The sequence below is a fragment of the Pelodiscus sinensis genome, chromosome 24 (assembly GCF_049634645.1).
Source record: "Pelodiscus sinensis isolate JC-2024 chromosome 24, ASM4963464v1, whole genome shotgun sequence".
NCBI lineage: Eukaryota > Metazoa > Chordata > Testudines > Trionychidae > Pelodiscus > Pelodiscus sinensis.
The window spans coordinates 13,206,667-13,222,891 of record NC_134734.1 but is presented as its reverse complement, the minus strand read 5'-3'; positions in this window follow the sequence as shown (position 1 = coordinate 13,222,891).

Sequence of the window (16,225 nt, the reverse complement as noted above, 5' to 3'; positions counted from 1 at the left end):
AAAATGAATGAATGTAGTGGCTGAACCCTGAATGAATGAGCTTGGCAGTGCCCCTGAGGGCATCCTCAGATCAGCTAAGCTCCAAACAGGATAGGGTGACACAGGTTTGGTGATCTGTGCCTCAGGGAGTCGGGGAAGGGAAAGGAAAGTCAGGGCAGTCGGGGCAGGGCAGAATGAAGGCTGCTAGCTTCAGCAAGGTTACTGAGCATGCTCAGTCTGTGTGAGCATGCTCATAGAAACCAAGTAGTCAGTCTGGGAAGGGGGGCATGTGGCCCCTCATGTCCTCTCCCCACTTCATCTTTTGGTGGCTGGTGGTGCCCTCAAGAGTAGTATTTCCCTGGCCCTGGCATGCATGTAAATGCAGATGTGGATTACTGAGATAAAGGACATGTTTTGACAAGATATGCATGGGATACTCACTGGAAATTAGGAGCATTATTTGGAAGAATTCTGACCAGGCTGAGAGAGCTGTGCAATCCTGGTGGAAAATGGGAAATTTTACTCATGATCAGGAAATTGGAGGAATTACTATGTTTGTTTCACTAGTGCCAGAAGCGGCTATCAGATGGGTTTTTTTGACTGTGATTCTGTGAATGGATGTTAAGCAGCGAGGGAACCATGGGTATCCAGAAACCTCAGCCCCAACCCCTTCCGCCCAAGCCCACGCCCCTGGAGTCAAACCCCGCCCACTCCCAGCCTAATCCTTCCTGGCCACATGGAGAGCCAGGGCTGCTGTGCTGCACCCCGGCCCAGACCTTCCTGGCAACTGGGAATGCTGGGTAGCCACTCTCTCCCCAGCAGCTGGGGGGAGCTGGGCTGCCATGTTGCGGCCCCATTCTTTCCCTGGTGGACAGGCTGCTGTCACACCATCCCACCCCAGAGGCTGGGCTGCTGAGTCGGGCTGCCTTCCCCAGTGGCTGGGGAGAGCCGCACTTCGGCGCTGCGGCCCTAGCCTTCCCCAGAAGCATCCTCAGCCTTAGACTGTTGGGCTGTGTCTACATTGGGCCACTTATTCCGGAAAAGCAGCCGCTTTTCCGGAATAAGCTGCGAGCTGTCTACACTGGCCCCTTGAATTTCCGGAAAAGCAGTGACGATTTACTGTAAGAAATCAGCTGCTTTTCCGGAAAAACTATGCTGCTCCCACTCGGGAAAAAGTCCTTTTTCCGGAAAACTGTTCCGGAAAAGGGCCAGTGTAGACAGCACAGTAGTCTTTTCCGGAAAAAAGCCCCGATCGCGAAAATGACGATCGGGGCTTTTTTCCGGAAAAGCGCGTCTACATTGGCCACAGACGCTTTTCCGGAAAAGGGGCTTTTCCGGAAAAGCAGCCTGCCAGTGTAGACGCTCTTTTTCCGGAAATACTTAAAACGGAAAACTGTTCCGTTTTAAGCATTTCCGGGAAAAGGTGCCAATGTAGACGTAGCCTTGGGCATGTAGGCAGTGTTGGGAAGGCTGTGCCCTTGCCTACATTACCGACCGCCGATGAATTATAAAATACGGGCCATAAAGGAGACCCAGGGCTGGAAACCAGTAGCACTGGAAATGCGCTTACAGGAATTTGGAGTTGAATATGAATGTACCAAAGATGCTTTGCAGCCGCAGGATGTAAATTTAAAAATAACGGAAGGAAAATGACTTTTCCCCTTTAATCTCTTTGCAAATGAATTTGTGGTTGTTTATGTGGGTAATCATTGTGTAGGCTTTAGAAATTGTTGCCCTATGTTCATAATTATGTGCACAATATAATCCACGATTCCTGTGAAAATAAGTGTTCTTGTTAATTGACGCTATTAAGGGATGTGAGCTTGAATTTCAAGTGCCTGAAGTGAAATACAACCAATTAAGAGTAAAATATACCCAATACTCTAATGTAGTGCAAATATCCCTTGGAACAAATTTAATTTTTGTAGAAATTTTACAGAGCATCTGTCTATTTCAGGAATTATGTGCCAGTTGCTAGGCAGGAGGTGCACAGGGATCATAGTTACCATCCACCATGCTACTAATGAAATGAAACGAGAGAGAGTTTGCATTCACAATACAAATGGTGGGAGACACTGCTGGGATAGGGGATTCTTAATCTGGCTTTACAACTAATTGCAGTGATTCACATATTCCAGGTGGCATTAATTGTTGTGTTCCCACCACTGACAGGCTAACTAAGGATGAAGCTGGATCGGTTACAAATTTAGTGGTGAAATAGGGCAGGGGTACTCCCCACAGGAAAGTATGAGGTCTGGTCTTGAAAGAGCCAAAATCAAGGGAAGAAACTTTAGGGTGCCAAAAAAAAAAAAAAAAAAAAAAGGAGATATACCATCTCATAGAACTGTAAAGGACCTTGAGAGGTCATCAAGGCCAGTTGCCTGCCCTCACAGCAGGACCAAGTACCATCCCTGACAGATATACCCCAGATCCCTAAATGGCCCCCTTAAGGATTGAGCTCATAACCCTGACTTTAGCAGGCTGATGCTCAAACCACTGAGCTGTTCCTCCTGCAAAAAGAATCTTGCTTGATCTCCATTGAGAGCTGAGAGTATGCTGGGCCTTCAAAAAGAACCCACTGAACTCATTACACAAATGTATCTTACAATTAAAGATATGCAATCTCAAAGGAGGGGAGTGTTACCCTGCAAATGAGGGGTGTCTTACCCCAGCACTTCATCAAGCTAATTGTAGCCCTGTCCTGTGCCTTCAGCCAAAATGGATTACAAAATAGAACACCGCATTGGTAGGGGTTAATTTGGAGAAGCAGGGCTTCTGGAGGCAGGGTTAGATACTTAGCAGCTCGCTTGCAGTTTCTGTTAAGGAGAGCGTGAGGCAGGGAGAGCGTGAGGCAGAGAGAGAAGAGTCAACAAACTGGCACTGAAAAAACATAAGTGGATGGAGACCTTGAGTTTGGGTGACTTTGAGACAGACCCTTATTATGGCTAAAATCATTAGGAATGTTTTGCTGATAGGCAGTCGACTGAAGCCTGGAGAAGCGACGACCCAGTAGGGGTCACTATGAGCTGTGTATTTTGCAAAATTCAGTTCTGCAAAGGCCAGAGGACAGAGCACTCTTGGGAGCCGTTCTCTCTGAAGCCATCCTGAGAGACTTTTCCCTGATTCCGAACTGCCTGGTGTAGAAGCAACTGTCCACTGCTGCTCAAAGGTGCTGACTCCCTGGGTGCCCCTCAAAGAAATTGGCACTGGCAGCCAGCACCCTCTCATCGCCCCAACACCTCCCATCCATGGTCAACTCTGCAGACCAACTTCTCCCCCTCCCTCCCACCTGCCACGGTCAGCTGATCCTTGGTGTGCAAGAGATGCTGGAGGGGAGGACAGGAGCAGGGATAAGGAGGGGAAAGACCTGGGTGGGATGAGGCGGAGTGAGGGTGGGAAAAGGTGAGATGGGGCTTTGGGGGAAGGAGTGGAGTGACAGGCAGGATCTGGGGCAGAAAGAGGTGTGTGTGGGAGGGAAGCTTGGTGGAAGCAGTGGACTGGAGGAGCAGCCCCAGGCAAAGGAGAAAGCCTGTTTCTGTGTTGCTTCTAATTCCTCAATACCACCTCGGACGTCAGGGGATTAGCTGAGATGTTCTAAACCCATTACTTACATCTGGGTATGCTTTGTGTGGCGTAGTGGGGGTGCTGTCTGCTCTGTGACCCGGGCTCCCCCTGCTCTGTGAGGGGAGATTCTCACTGACTCTCCCAGATGTGTATTAACCCAGACACCCAGGCTCAGCCTCCCAGGGAGAGTTTCTTGAATCAGTTTTTCATCAACTGGGCTATGTCTACACTGCCAGCTTTTGCCGGCAGAGAGTATGCTAATGAAGCGTTCATTAGCAACTTCTTGCACTTTATTTGCATATTCTCTGCCCGAGGCTTTTTGCACAAGAGGTTTTTGCGCAAAAACAAGCAGTGTAGACAGATCTGTTTTGCGCAAAGAACCCCTTTTGCACAAGAGCCATTCTTCCAGAAAAAAATGCAGAAGAACGGCTCTTGTGCGGGGGGCGAAGGAGGGGGGGGAGTTTGCACAAAAAGGAGCCTCATAGATGGCTCTTTTATGCGCAAAAGCTTCTTGTGCAAAAATGGAGCCTCGTTAATTATGCAAATGAGGCGGGGTGATATTCCATGCTTTGCCTCATTTGCATTTGTTTTTGCACAGGAGACTATAGTGTAGACATAGCCTCCAGGTGCATCTAGACAGCACCCTTTTCTCGGATTAAGCTACGCAATTTGCTCTATGCAAATTGCGTAGCTTATTCCGAGTCTAAATCGAAACAGCTTATTTTGAAATTTGGCGCTGGCTTCACAGCACCAAATTTCAGAATAAGGCACTATTCCAATAAATCTCGTAACCCTCGTGGAACGAGGGTTACAGGGATGCTAGAATAGCGCGCCTGCTATTTCGGGAAAATGCCGGGAGCTTTTAAAGACGCGGTGTTGCTATTTAGATGTACCCTTACAGAGGTCAGGGTAATGAAAAGGCCAAACAAACCAGTCCGCGGAAGTGGTGTTTCTTAATGAAGCCCAGGGCAGGCGCACATGGAACAACGTAGCTTTGGATCCAGGTTTTGATCCTGTGGAATAAATTGCAAACACAGTTCCTTTGTCTACTCAGGCTCAGCTTCCAAGCTGGAGGAAGATCACCAGCGCCTACAGCTGCCCTGCTTCTCGTCTCTTCCCCCTGCTCAACTTCTGCTTGCTGTTTGAATAGTCGCTGGAGTGGAGCAGGAAGCCCTCGACATTGCTCCCAGACTGCTCTGCTGGAGAGCTCTAGGCTCACCCTTCGTCTCATCCCTCCCCCTTTCGGGGAGCATGTGGGGCAGTCCGCCGAAGGTGCACATGTCCTCGTCTGTTCTACCCAGACAGGCAGCACTGCTAAGTACCACGGGGTACTGCATGGTCTGGAGCCGCAGGACAAATGGTGCCCCCAACAGGGAGTACATCATGACTCCATGTCTGAGCAAACAGACTTGTTTTAGGGGAGTGGAAGAATGTCTCCTTCTCCGGGAACTAACTTCTCCCCCCCTCCCTCCCTGAGCCTCCCACCAGCTGCAAACAGCTGTTCCAAGGCATTTGGGACCTTCCAGTAGGGAGAGGGAGAAGTGGGAGAGGAGTGGGGGTGGGGGGTATAGAGGGGAAATCGGTGTCTATGGCTACAACTCTCCTCCTCCCAGCGCTGGCTCTGGTTGTTGTAGTTCTCCTCCCATACTTAGCTTGGCCATGCTCCCTCTGTCTGACCCAGGCAATTCCCCTTCTGGTCTCCTGGTCCCCTCATTGGCTTGCCCGCCCTGTCAATCAGGCTGACCTGGCACATTGGCCTTGCCCCATTGCCCCTGGGGACTGTGAGTCTCAGGGTCTTGATTCTTCATCGGCCCGTCCCTGTCCTTTTGGCACCGGGGGCCTGTTGAACTGCACCCTGGCTTCCTGCTGTACAGGCCTGGATGCTATTTTACTGCAGTTCATGCAGCAGGGCTGCAGTCTCTAAAAATCCCTCAGTAAAATCCCAGGGAAAATGAACCATTCCCAGGAAGGCTCTCTAAGAGCTGTCACATCGCTTGTGATGGATAGGAGGAGTGCTGGCCAGCACCCGGTGACTAAGGGGTTAAACTCGGGTAGCTAGCAAAGGTGTTGGCAGAGGGCTAGAAGAACCAATACCTACCTGGTCTGCTCTTCCTTTGTGGAGACTTCTAAGAAAAGGGCTGGAGAGACTTACAACTGGTTTATAGGTTGGGAGCATGGCTGGACTTCTGTTGGATTTACTTTGAACCAGCTTCCTGAATCTTTTGTAAAACCCAGTCCAATACTTCCAAATTCCCTTCTCTGGGCTGAGTACAAACCAGATTATTATCAGCCCCATACAGGCCTGTCAATGGCCGGGGGCGGGGGAGGTGGGGAGAAGGGAGCAGCTGCTCCAGGGCCCGGAGATCCAAAGGGGCCCTGAGTTCCCAGCTACCACTGCGTCTGGAGCCCCAGACACCCTGTGAATTGCCGTGAGAGCACTGGAAGGCTACTCCACATCTCTTGAGGTGGTGGTGGTGGGGAGGGTTTGCACAGCGGTCTGGGACGTGCTAAGGGCTGACTGCCTTCAGCTCCATCCTTTCCGGGGACATGGAGTAACCCCCCCCCCCTTGCCCCGGGTCCCACAGCGGCTGTCGGCTCCGCTGTCCACATAAGAAATCACTCTGTTTCTTGCAGGCCTCTCCTCCCACATCTTGGCTACAGGGGTGTGACACATAATAGGAGCCTTGTTCCAGCCCACGGGGACCAGAGCAAAACCCAACTGCTTTCCTTGAAAGGTAAAAGCAAATCTGCAATAGCTGTGCTGAGGTAAAGGGAGAGCAAAGAAAGCATTGGCCAAATCCAAAATTGAAAAGCATTGCAGTCGCAGCCACCCATTCCCTGTCCTCCTCTTCCTCCCCCCACAGTGGAGGCCACCTCCTGATACCTAGCCACAGTGGGGAGCATTGGTAGTGTACCCTATTAAGGGGGCAAAAATCAACTAGCAGCCTCCAAGTCTGACCATGAAACCACGAGGCTGGCCAGAGGGCAGGCTTACTGGGACAGACTTTTCCACTCAAACCCCATGGCTTAAAAGCCCAACAATAATTTATTTCTGGCTGGCTCCTGCCTCCCTGGGACACCTGTCCTGCTTCTGGAGGAGGGCTGGTAACTAGGGCTTCTATATCAATCTCATCACAGTCTCTCTGATTCTTGACCTACACCTCCCGGTGTTCTTTGCAATTGCTAGGCCTTCTGGGCCACCCTGTTCTTCATGGCTGCTAGCCAGGTACTTGCTGAAATGTCAGCTGGCTCCCAGGGTGTGCAAGGAGGCGTGTCCCATAAAACCTCAACTAATGCTCTTAATGCTCTTAAAACATCAGTTCCCAGGATCCTTTTGTCTTCCAAATCCATTCAGCCAAATGGCCTGTGTATGCCTCCTCTTCCCTATCCAACTACAGCATGTCCCAAACAAAAGGATCAACACTCTGTGCCTCGTGAAACCCATTAAATTCCAGCCGGAGATTCAAACCAGTTCTCATTCTGCCTTCTCATCAAGGAGTAGGTGGCACCTGCATCTAGCAACAAATTCTGTCCAAATGCCCCTCCTTCAAACTTCACATAACCCACGAACCCACTGTCAGTAGCTGAGGAGTGGGCTAAAGGCACAGAACCTCACTATATGGTGCAACTGGGTTTTTCCCTACCTGCTCAGCCAGCCTCACCAAAACTTCCAGGGTTACACAAGCCTTAGGAGCTGTGTCCAAATTTCCATCGGCTAGGGATCAGGGGCTCTGCCCTGACTTTAGTAGAGTCTGTCCCCCTTCTCTTTCTTTTCTCCCCCTTCCTCTATCTTATCTGGGAGAGCTGTTGCTTTAAACAAGATTGCTTAATGTGGACATAAACTTCTGAGTCTTTGGGTCAATCCTTCTTGTGTTAATTTACTGCGGTTCTCAAAACTGCTTTCCAAGCAGTAATCAGTAGGAACAAAAACAACATTCCTTAGTGCTTGGCAACCAGACCTCAAGGACAGTCAGTAAAATACTGTCAGTAAAATAAAGCCAACTGTGGGTTTAACCCATGATGTTCAAAACAAAGAGCACACTCAAAAAGGGAAGGAAAAAAGTGAGTATGGGGGGAATAAGCAGAAAAGGAGGGAGAGAGGGAAAAAGAAAAGAAGTGGGGGGTGGGGAGAGTGAGAGAAGCAGGGTGTGTGCATGTGGAGAATGACTTTGTGAGAAAGGAAAAACGAAGCCAAGTGAAGTACAGACTGTGGGCCAAAGTTTCTGGGAGCCTTAAATCTTTATCCTGGCTCCAAGTGGAGAATGGCAGCTAGCATTTGACCTGGTCTCTGAAAGCCCTGCTTCTCCACATTAACTCTTAGCTCTGTAGTGTGCTATTTTATTAATTCATGTTGTCGGAAGGCCAGGCCCACCAACAGCGGGAGGGGGGCAAAAAGTTGGTTGCTCTGGGGCCTGGCTGCCACTTCTATAGGCGCGAGACCAGGGGAGCCAGCTAGGGGTGTGAATGGTTAGTCGATTATCCGATAAGCAAATGCTTATTGGATCGTCGACACACTAGTCAACTAGAGGAGCGGGTGCTTCAAAGAGGCAGCGCCACATTGAGCCTGGGGCGAGATCCTGGGCTCCATGTGATGCTGCTGCTTTGCAATGCCGCTGGGAACCCAGGGCCAGCTGGGGACTGCTTGAGTCTCCCACTGGCCCCATGCTCCCTGCAGCGCTTTCGCCTTTGAAGTGTAGCAACAGTCCTGGGGAGGCACCCTTATCGACTAATCACATTGCATCGACTATTCGATTAGCTCATTAGTCTAAATTTAACATCCCCAGTGCCAGCTACACTTGTCTGCCCATCCGTTGGCAGTGCTCCAGGTTAACGAGCCAACACATGTCTCTGCGGTTCTAGTCAAGGGTGAGACTTCTGCTCATTCTTCTCCTCCCTGGCTACACCTTTGGAGACCAGTCTGTTGCCCAGGGTTTTCAGAACCCCAAATGGTGGTAACTACAGGTGGTGTCAGGAATAAATTAAGGGGGAGGCAGTGCTTCTGGCTCAGGAAAGATTGATAAGCGTAAATGGGCTCTTATAGAAAACTAACATTTATTTGTAGCGTGCACTGGCTTAGAATGTCCCAAATAATTACCTAATATCCGAGAGGGCTTTGAGTAATTAGCAGCCAGTCACTCACCCACCAGGGAGTATGGTCTCAGGAAAAAGTCTCTCAGGATAGCTTCAGATAACTGCTCTAAAGTGCACTTTGGTAGTTCCTCTTTTTATTACTAATTTTAATCAAACACATATACTCATAGTGACCCGTACTGGGTCCACCCTTCTCACAACTTCAATCACTAAGCTATTCCTAACAATCTTACCCATAATGAAGTTCCATTATCACATGGGCAAAACTCAAGGTCTCCAGCGACTTATTTTCTTTCAGTCTCAATTTGTTGACTCTTTTCTCCTCCCCCTCCATGCTGATTCGCAGAAGCTGCAAGTATGCAGCTAATAGTTGACCTTGACTCCAAAAGCCCTGCATCTCCAGATTAACCCTTCACTCGGTGGTGTCCTATTTTATTAATTCATGTTGTCCAAAGGCCAGGCCTGCTGACGAGGGGAAGGAGCGGAAAGGGGGCAGTTGCCCTGGGCCTGGAAATTCAAAGGATCTGAGTAGGGTTGCCAGATGGTTTAACCAAAAATACAAAACACATACACAACCCCCCCCCCCCCCCCCCCCGCAAAAAAAAAAAAAACCCACCGGAGAAAAAATTCTGTTGAGGGGGAAAAAAGGGGGGGAGACCAAAGTTGTTGAGCCAAAAAAGAAAAAAAAATTAAAACAACATTAAAACAGCATGGCCCCTTTCAGTGTGTGCAGAGTCAGAATAGAGACAGGAAAGAGGGAGAGGTTGAGCACTAAGACCCAGGAGAGGCATTGCTTCCCCTTGGTCATCTGGCTTTTTGCCAACAGCCATTTTGTTTTCTTGATCAAGCCAGAATGGAGCTTCCCTGCGGAACCAGGTAAGCAGCGGGTCCGGGGGGAGGGGGTTAAGGAGGCCGGGGGCTGGGCCCGGTTGCCGTGTGTGTCATAGGGTTGCCAGGTGTCTGGTATTTTTGCTTCCTGGCAGAGAAAAAAAACAGAAAATACCAGACATTCTAGTGTCCGGTATTTTCTGAATTTTTTACCGGACAGGAGGCGAAAATACCGGACTGTCCAGGTCAATACCAGACACCTGGCAACCCTAGATCTGAGGCTTCTGCTGCTGCCAGAGCCCTGGGCCCTTTATAATTGCCACTGGAGCCCCGGGCGGTGTGCTCCAGAGCCCCGCACCACGCAGTCCAGTGGGCTCTGAGAACCGACAGGGGAATGTCATGTGGTCCAGGCAGCGCTGAGGCTAGCTGCCCCAGCCCTGCCCCTTTGGCCTGAGACCCCCACCCGTTCCGGGAGCACAAAGCCAGGCCCCCCACACTGCCCGGGGGGCTGGCAATCCAATTGGACCCCTTTGGAATGCACATGATATGGCTGCAATAAACTTGATTCAATTCTGGGATGACACACTCCTCAATTCTGGGGTAACATTAAGCACCGAATTAGCAGAGTGGCTGTTCGATAAGCAATGGAGCAGAAAGGAAAACCAGAAGGACAATATTAAGATTCAGAATCATTGTAATGTGAGTAGGAAGATGAGTCCACACAAAGCGACAGAAAGAACGCAGAATTAAAATAATGTCTCCATAGTTTCAAGAAGCTCTGCAATGAATTACTGGTGGCAGCATGGTGCATTTTACACCAGAGAGATGGACAATTAAATTCTGCTTACCACATTGTAAGATACTAGTTTCATCCCCGTTAGCGTCAAAAGAGACTATCCACAAGTAGAACCAAGGACTAAACTGCATCTCTAGAATACAACACACATAGCAAAGTTGAAACCAGAAACAACTGGTACATATGCATGAAAGGGCTTGATTCTCATTCACACTAAAACCCATTTGTGCTACATGGTAAGAAGCCTGAAAGTGAGTGTAAATATTTTTCCACCCAACTTTAGGACCCTTGCTTCATTTCCTGTTTCAGAGTGGAGCAGCCTTCCTGACTTTTGGATTCTCCCCTAAAGAGATGACCGGAGAAGAAGCAGAGAGTATGGAAGGAGGTAGAGGAAACACTCAATATGTGTAACTGAGACATAAAGATATGGGGCAGATTTATTGAGGTGCTGGGCACTCACAGCTCCCATGGGATTCGAGGGTGCTCTGCATTTCTGAAACCTAATGTCCATAAGCTCAGCCCTGAATCTGTATCTTGCTTTACACTTCACGGTCTTTTCATGTGCTGAGTCAACTCCTTGTTGGCGAAACATGGCCAATCCTTTCCATAGCTGTAACCGTAGCCCTATCAGCAAAGGTAAGCACCTCTACTTCCCTGCTTAATGGCTTATTACAATAATCTATAACCCAGAATTGGCACTAATCCCCTACTTTTTCCCACTCTGCTTTCCTCCCGGTAACTCAAGATCTGTTCTCTGACCACTCCACTTAGAATGGTCCCATGGAACACATGTTAACTCTTTATGCTAAGCAATCTGTTCTGCCTTCCCTTTAGCTGTGATATTCCCAGGACAGAAGCAGACTGTGAGGGACTCCAAAAAGATCTCACCAAACTGAGTGAAATGGCAAATGAAATGTAATGTGGATAAGTGTAAAGTAATGCACATTGGGAAAAATAACCCCAACTATACGTACAGTATGATAGGGGCTAATTTGGCTACGACAAATCAGGAAAGAGATCTTGGAGTTATCGTGGATAGTTCTCTGAAAACTTCCACGCAGTGTGCAGCGGTGGTCAAAAAGGCAAATAGGATGCTAGGAATTATTAAGAAAGGGATAGAAAATAAGACACAGAATATCTTACTGTCCCTGTATAAAACTATGGTACTCCCACATCTTGAATACTGTGTACAGATGTGGTCTCCTCACCTCAAAAAAGATATTTTGGCCTTGGAAAGGGTTCAGAAAAGGGCAACTAGAATGATTAGGGGTTTGGAATGGGTCCCATAGGAAGAGAGGTTTAAACGACTGGGACTCTTCAGTTTAGAAAAGAGGAGACTGAGGGGGATATGATAGAGGTATATAAAATCATGAGTGGTGTGGAGAGGGCAAATAAAGAAAAGTTATTTATTAGTTCCCATAATAGAAGAACTAGAGGACACCAAATGAAGTTAATGGGTAGCAGGTTTAAAACTAATAAAAGAAAGTTCTTCTTCACACAGCATGTAGTCAACCTGTGGAACTCCTTGCTGGAGGAGGCTGTGAAGGCTAGGACTATAACAGAGTTTAAAGAGAAGCTAGATAATTTCATGGAGGTTAGGTCCATAAAAGGCTATTAGCCAGGGGATAGAAATGGTGTCCCTGGCCTCTGTTTGTCAGAGGCTGGAGAAGAATGGCAGGAGACAAATCGCTTGATCATTGTCTTCGGTCCACCCTCTCTGGGACACCTGATACTGGCCACTGTCGGCAGACAGGCTACTGGGCTAGATGGACCTTTGGTCTGACCCAGTACAGCTGTTCTTATGTTCTTATGACACTTCCCAGAGTTAAAGAAGATCTCGGTGCAAGCTCAAAACCTTGTCTCTCTCCCCAGCAGAAGGTGGGACATTTCATGCTCCTAGGACAAACACAGCTACAATAATATCTCTTCTGATTATCTATTAATGTTTGGAAACCAAGAATGTGAAAGGCCCAAGAGGGTTCAGGATCAAGGATAAATATGTAGCGCATGTTCTGAAGAAAAACACTTCCCCTCTAATGCATCTCATGGAGTGGTTTTTACCCACAACACTTTATGCCCAAATAAATCTGTCAGGGCATGTCTACACTAGGAAATTATTTCGAAATAATAACTCCCACAGTTATAATGAAAGAATGGCTAGTGTGTAATTTTAAAGCTTCTCTCTGGCTGGAGAACAAATGCTATTCTCAGGATATAATAAAGAGATGTACCAGGAAGTTTTTTATTTTCAGGTTACTGTTGTGTAAATCTCCACTGCTGAATAGGGATGTGAAAGTGCAATGTGTACCCTGTTAACCGATGAGCCTGGGCTATTACTGTGGTTTGTTAACAAACCTAGCTGGGTGCCATCGTCCCTTAACAGATTTTGTGGTCCTCGGGCGGTTTGATTAAAGTCTCCTATGCCAACTGTTTGTGCAGAGCTGGGCAGCACGCAGGGAGAACACACACATGCAACCAAACATCTAACCACACCAGTCACCCACGACCACTAATCTGGTGCACATGCAAATACAGAGGAACATAAAAAAGCCACTTGCAGACATACAAGTACTTTGGAGGATTGGGTTAAAATTCAAAATGATCTGGATAAACTGGAGCAATGGTCTGAAATAAATAAGATGAAATTAAATAAGGACAAATGCAAAGCACTCAGAAAATGGGAACTGACTGCCTAGGAAGGAGTACAGGCTGCCCCCGACTTGCGACATGATCGGTTATTGGCATCGCAAGTCGGGTGCGTCATAACTTGAGCCCGCATTTACGACAGGCATCGTGTGCTGTCGTAAATGCGGGGCCGGGGACATAAGTCAGGGATTTCGGCCCCTTCCGCACTTATGGAAAAGGTCGTAAGTGTGTGGGGGGGTCGTAAATCGGGCTTTCATAAAGTGGGGGCCTCCTGTACTGCAGGAAGGGATTGGAGGGTTGTAGTGGATCACAAGTTAAATAGGAGTCAACAGTGTAACACTGTCGCAAAAGAAGGGAGGTATTAGCAGGGAGGTATTAGCAGGAATGTTGTAACAAGACATGAGAAAGTAATTCTTCTATTTTGGTCTGCACTGATTAGGCCTCAGCTGGAGTACTGTGTCCAGTTCTGGGTGCCACGTTTTAGGAAACATGGATACGAAATGGAGAAAGTCCAGAGGAGAAGAACAAAAATGATTGCAGGGCCAGAAAGCATGACTTATGAGGAAAGACTGAAAAATCTGAGTGTGTTTAGTCTGGAGAAGACGGCCTGAGAGGGGACATGAGCACAGATTGCAAATACATAAAAAGTTGTGAAAAGTCATTCTCCTTAACCTCTGAGGCTAGGACAAGAAGCAATGGGCTTCAATTGGAGCAAGGCAGGTTTAGGTTGGAGATTAGGAAAAACTGCCTGCCTGTCAGGGTGGTTAAACACAGGGATAAATTGCCCAGGGAGACTGCGGGATCTCTGTCTTTGGGGAGTTTTTAAGAACAGGTCAAACAAACACTCGCCAGGAAAGGGAGGAAGGGGGCAGTTGCCATGAGATCCGGCGCTCTATCCGCTGCTGTTGCCATTGTAAGAGAGGTGGCAGCCAGAGCTCTGGGGCCGTTAAATTGAACTCTGGAGGCTCTCAGGGCTGGTTGGGGGGAGTAGGGGAGACAGCGCAACAGGCTCCAGGTGGAGCTGAGGGCTGGCTGTCCCAGCCCCGCCCCTTCTGCCTTAGGACCCGCCCCTTTCAGGAGCATTGAGTCAAGCCCCTCCACCTTACCTAGGAGCTCTATCTCCAATCCCCCACCTCTGCCTTGCCTGTTCCCACTCCCCCTCTGCCCCGCAACACCTCCTTCCTGCCCATAGAATCATAGAACCATAGACCTGGAAGAGACCTCAGAAGGTCGTCAAGTCCAGCCCCCTGCTCTAGGCAGGACCAATCCCAACTAAATCAAATTGGCCAAGGCTTTGTCAAGCCAAGATTTAAACACCTCTAGGGATGGAGACTCCACTACTTCCCTAGGTAACCCATTCCAGTGCTTCACCACCCTCCTAGGGAAATAGTTTTTCCTAATATCCAACCTGGACCTCTCCCACCACAACTTGAGACCATTGCTCCTTGTTCTGCCATCTGTCACCACTGAGAACAGCCTCTCTCCATCCTCTTTGGAACCTCCCTTCAGGAAGTTGAAGGCTGCTACCAAATCCCACCTCACTCTTCGCTTCTGCAGACTAAACCGACCCAACTCCCTCAGCCTCTCCTTATAAGTCATATGCTCCAGCCCCCTAATCATTTTGGTTGCCCTCCGCTGGACCCTCTTCAATGCGTCCACATATTTTTTGTAGTGGGGGGCCCAGAACTGGACACAATACTCCAGATGTGGCCTCACCAGAGCTGAATAAAGGGGAATAATGACATTTCTGGATCTGCTGGCAATGCTTCTCTTAATGCACCCTAATATGCCATTAGCCTTCTTGGCTACAAGGGCACACTGTTACTCATATCCAGCTTCTCATCCACTGTAACGCCCAGGTCCTTTTCTGCAGAACTACTACTTAGCTGGTTGGTCCCCAGTTTGTAACAATGCTTGGGATTCTTTCGTCCCAAGTGCAGGACTCTGCCCTTGTCCTTGTTGAACCTCATCAGATTTCCTGTGGCCCAATCCTCCAATTTTTCTAAATCACTCTGGACCCTCTCTCTGCCCAATTCTGCCCCCTCCCCTAAGGATGGCCCATCCCTTCTTCTCTCCCCCGCCCCCCCCCCCCGCCCCACCAACACCTCCTGCATGCACCAAAATAGCTGATCCATGGCAGGTAGGAGGCTCTGGGAGGAAGGAGGAGGACTTGATTGGCAGGCCTGCTGGTGGGCGGGAGGCACTGGGGAGGATGGAGGAGGATGGGGGGAGCTGGCTGCTTCTGGGTGAATGTGTACATGCATTAACACTAGGCTAAGCAGCATTGCGTTACACAACACGCACACCCAGAGGACGCATGCAGACAGACAATCATTCACATTTAGCTGCATAATCCGATATTAAAGACAACTCCTTTCTCCAGAGATAGAGTGTTTATTTATTTGTGACCCAAAGCAGCTGTTTTCCCCTTCAGAGCCACTACTGGTGTTTATTTGAACACTGTGTGGGTGCTTAAGAACTGAAATAGCTGAAACTCGGCAACAGGGAGGTATGGATCACATCCTGAAAGATATTTTGGGCTCCCAACGTCCACTGATTGAACTTGAATGAGCTAAGGTGGCCGCTTGAGGCAATAGGGCTAAAGCATGTTATAAAAATGAAAATGGTGCCTTACTTGTATTTCTTCTTATAAATCTCTGAGCAGACTGTAAACAGACTGTTACTTGGAAATGACTGTGGGAAGTGTGTTTGTATGGAATGTCCTGTTATGGCAGGGGTGGGCAAAAAGGCCTCCGCTTCTAAGCATCACACACTCCTTGCAGGACTCTGTGCGCTCCCCCCGCCTCCAGGCCAATCAGGTGCTCAACTGGAAGGTGACTCAGCACGGCGCTCCCTTGCAGGGCGGGGGCAGGAAGTGAGAGACTTCATGTGCTCCCTCTCCCCAGCCCTGATTGACCTGGGGACAGCACGGGGGAGCACATGAAGTCTTCTCCCACCACCAGGGTACCTAGAGGGAACCACCAGCTGTTCAGAACAGCTAGTGGTTCAGAACAGCTAGTGGTCCTCTCTGGGCGGGAGGGAGAAGACTTTGCGTGCTCCCCAACCCCTAGACCAATCAGGGTCTGTGGGTGGGGAAGCACAGAAGTGTCCTGGTCCCGCCCCTTCCACCTGAGGCCCTGCCCCTTCTGGGGCAGGCTGGGGCCACTTCAAAAATTTCTGAAGTGGCCCCCGGTCAAAAATTATTGCCCAGCCCTGCATTATGCGGTTTGGTGTCATATGACCTGACCGGTACAGATCTACTTGGCCCTGCCTCTTGCAAATTATATCAAAGCACAGCCCTACGCCCAGAGCCCTGAGGGC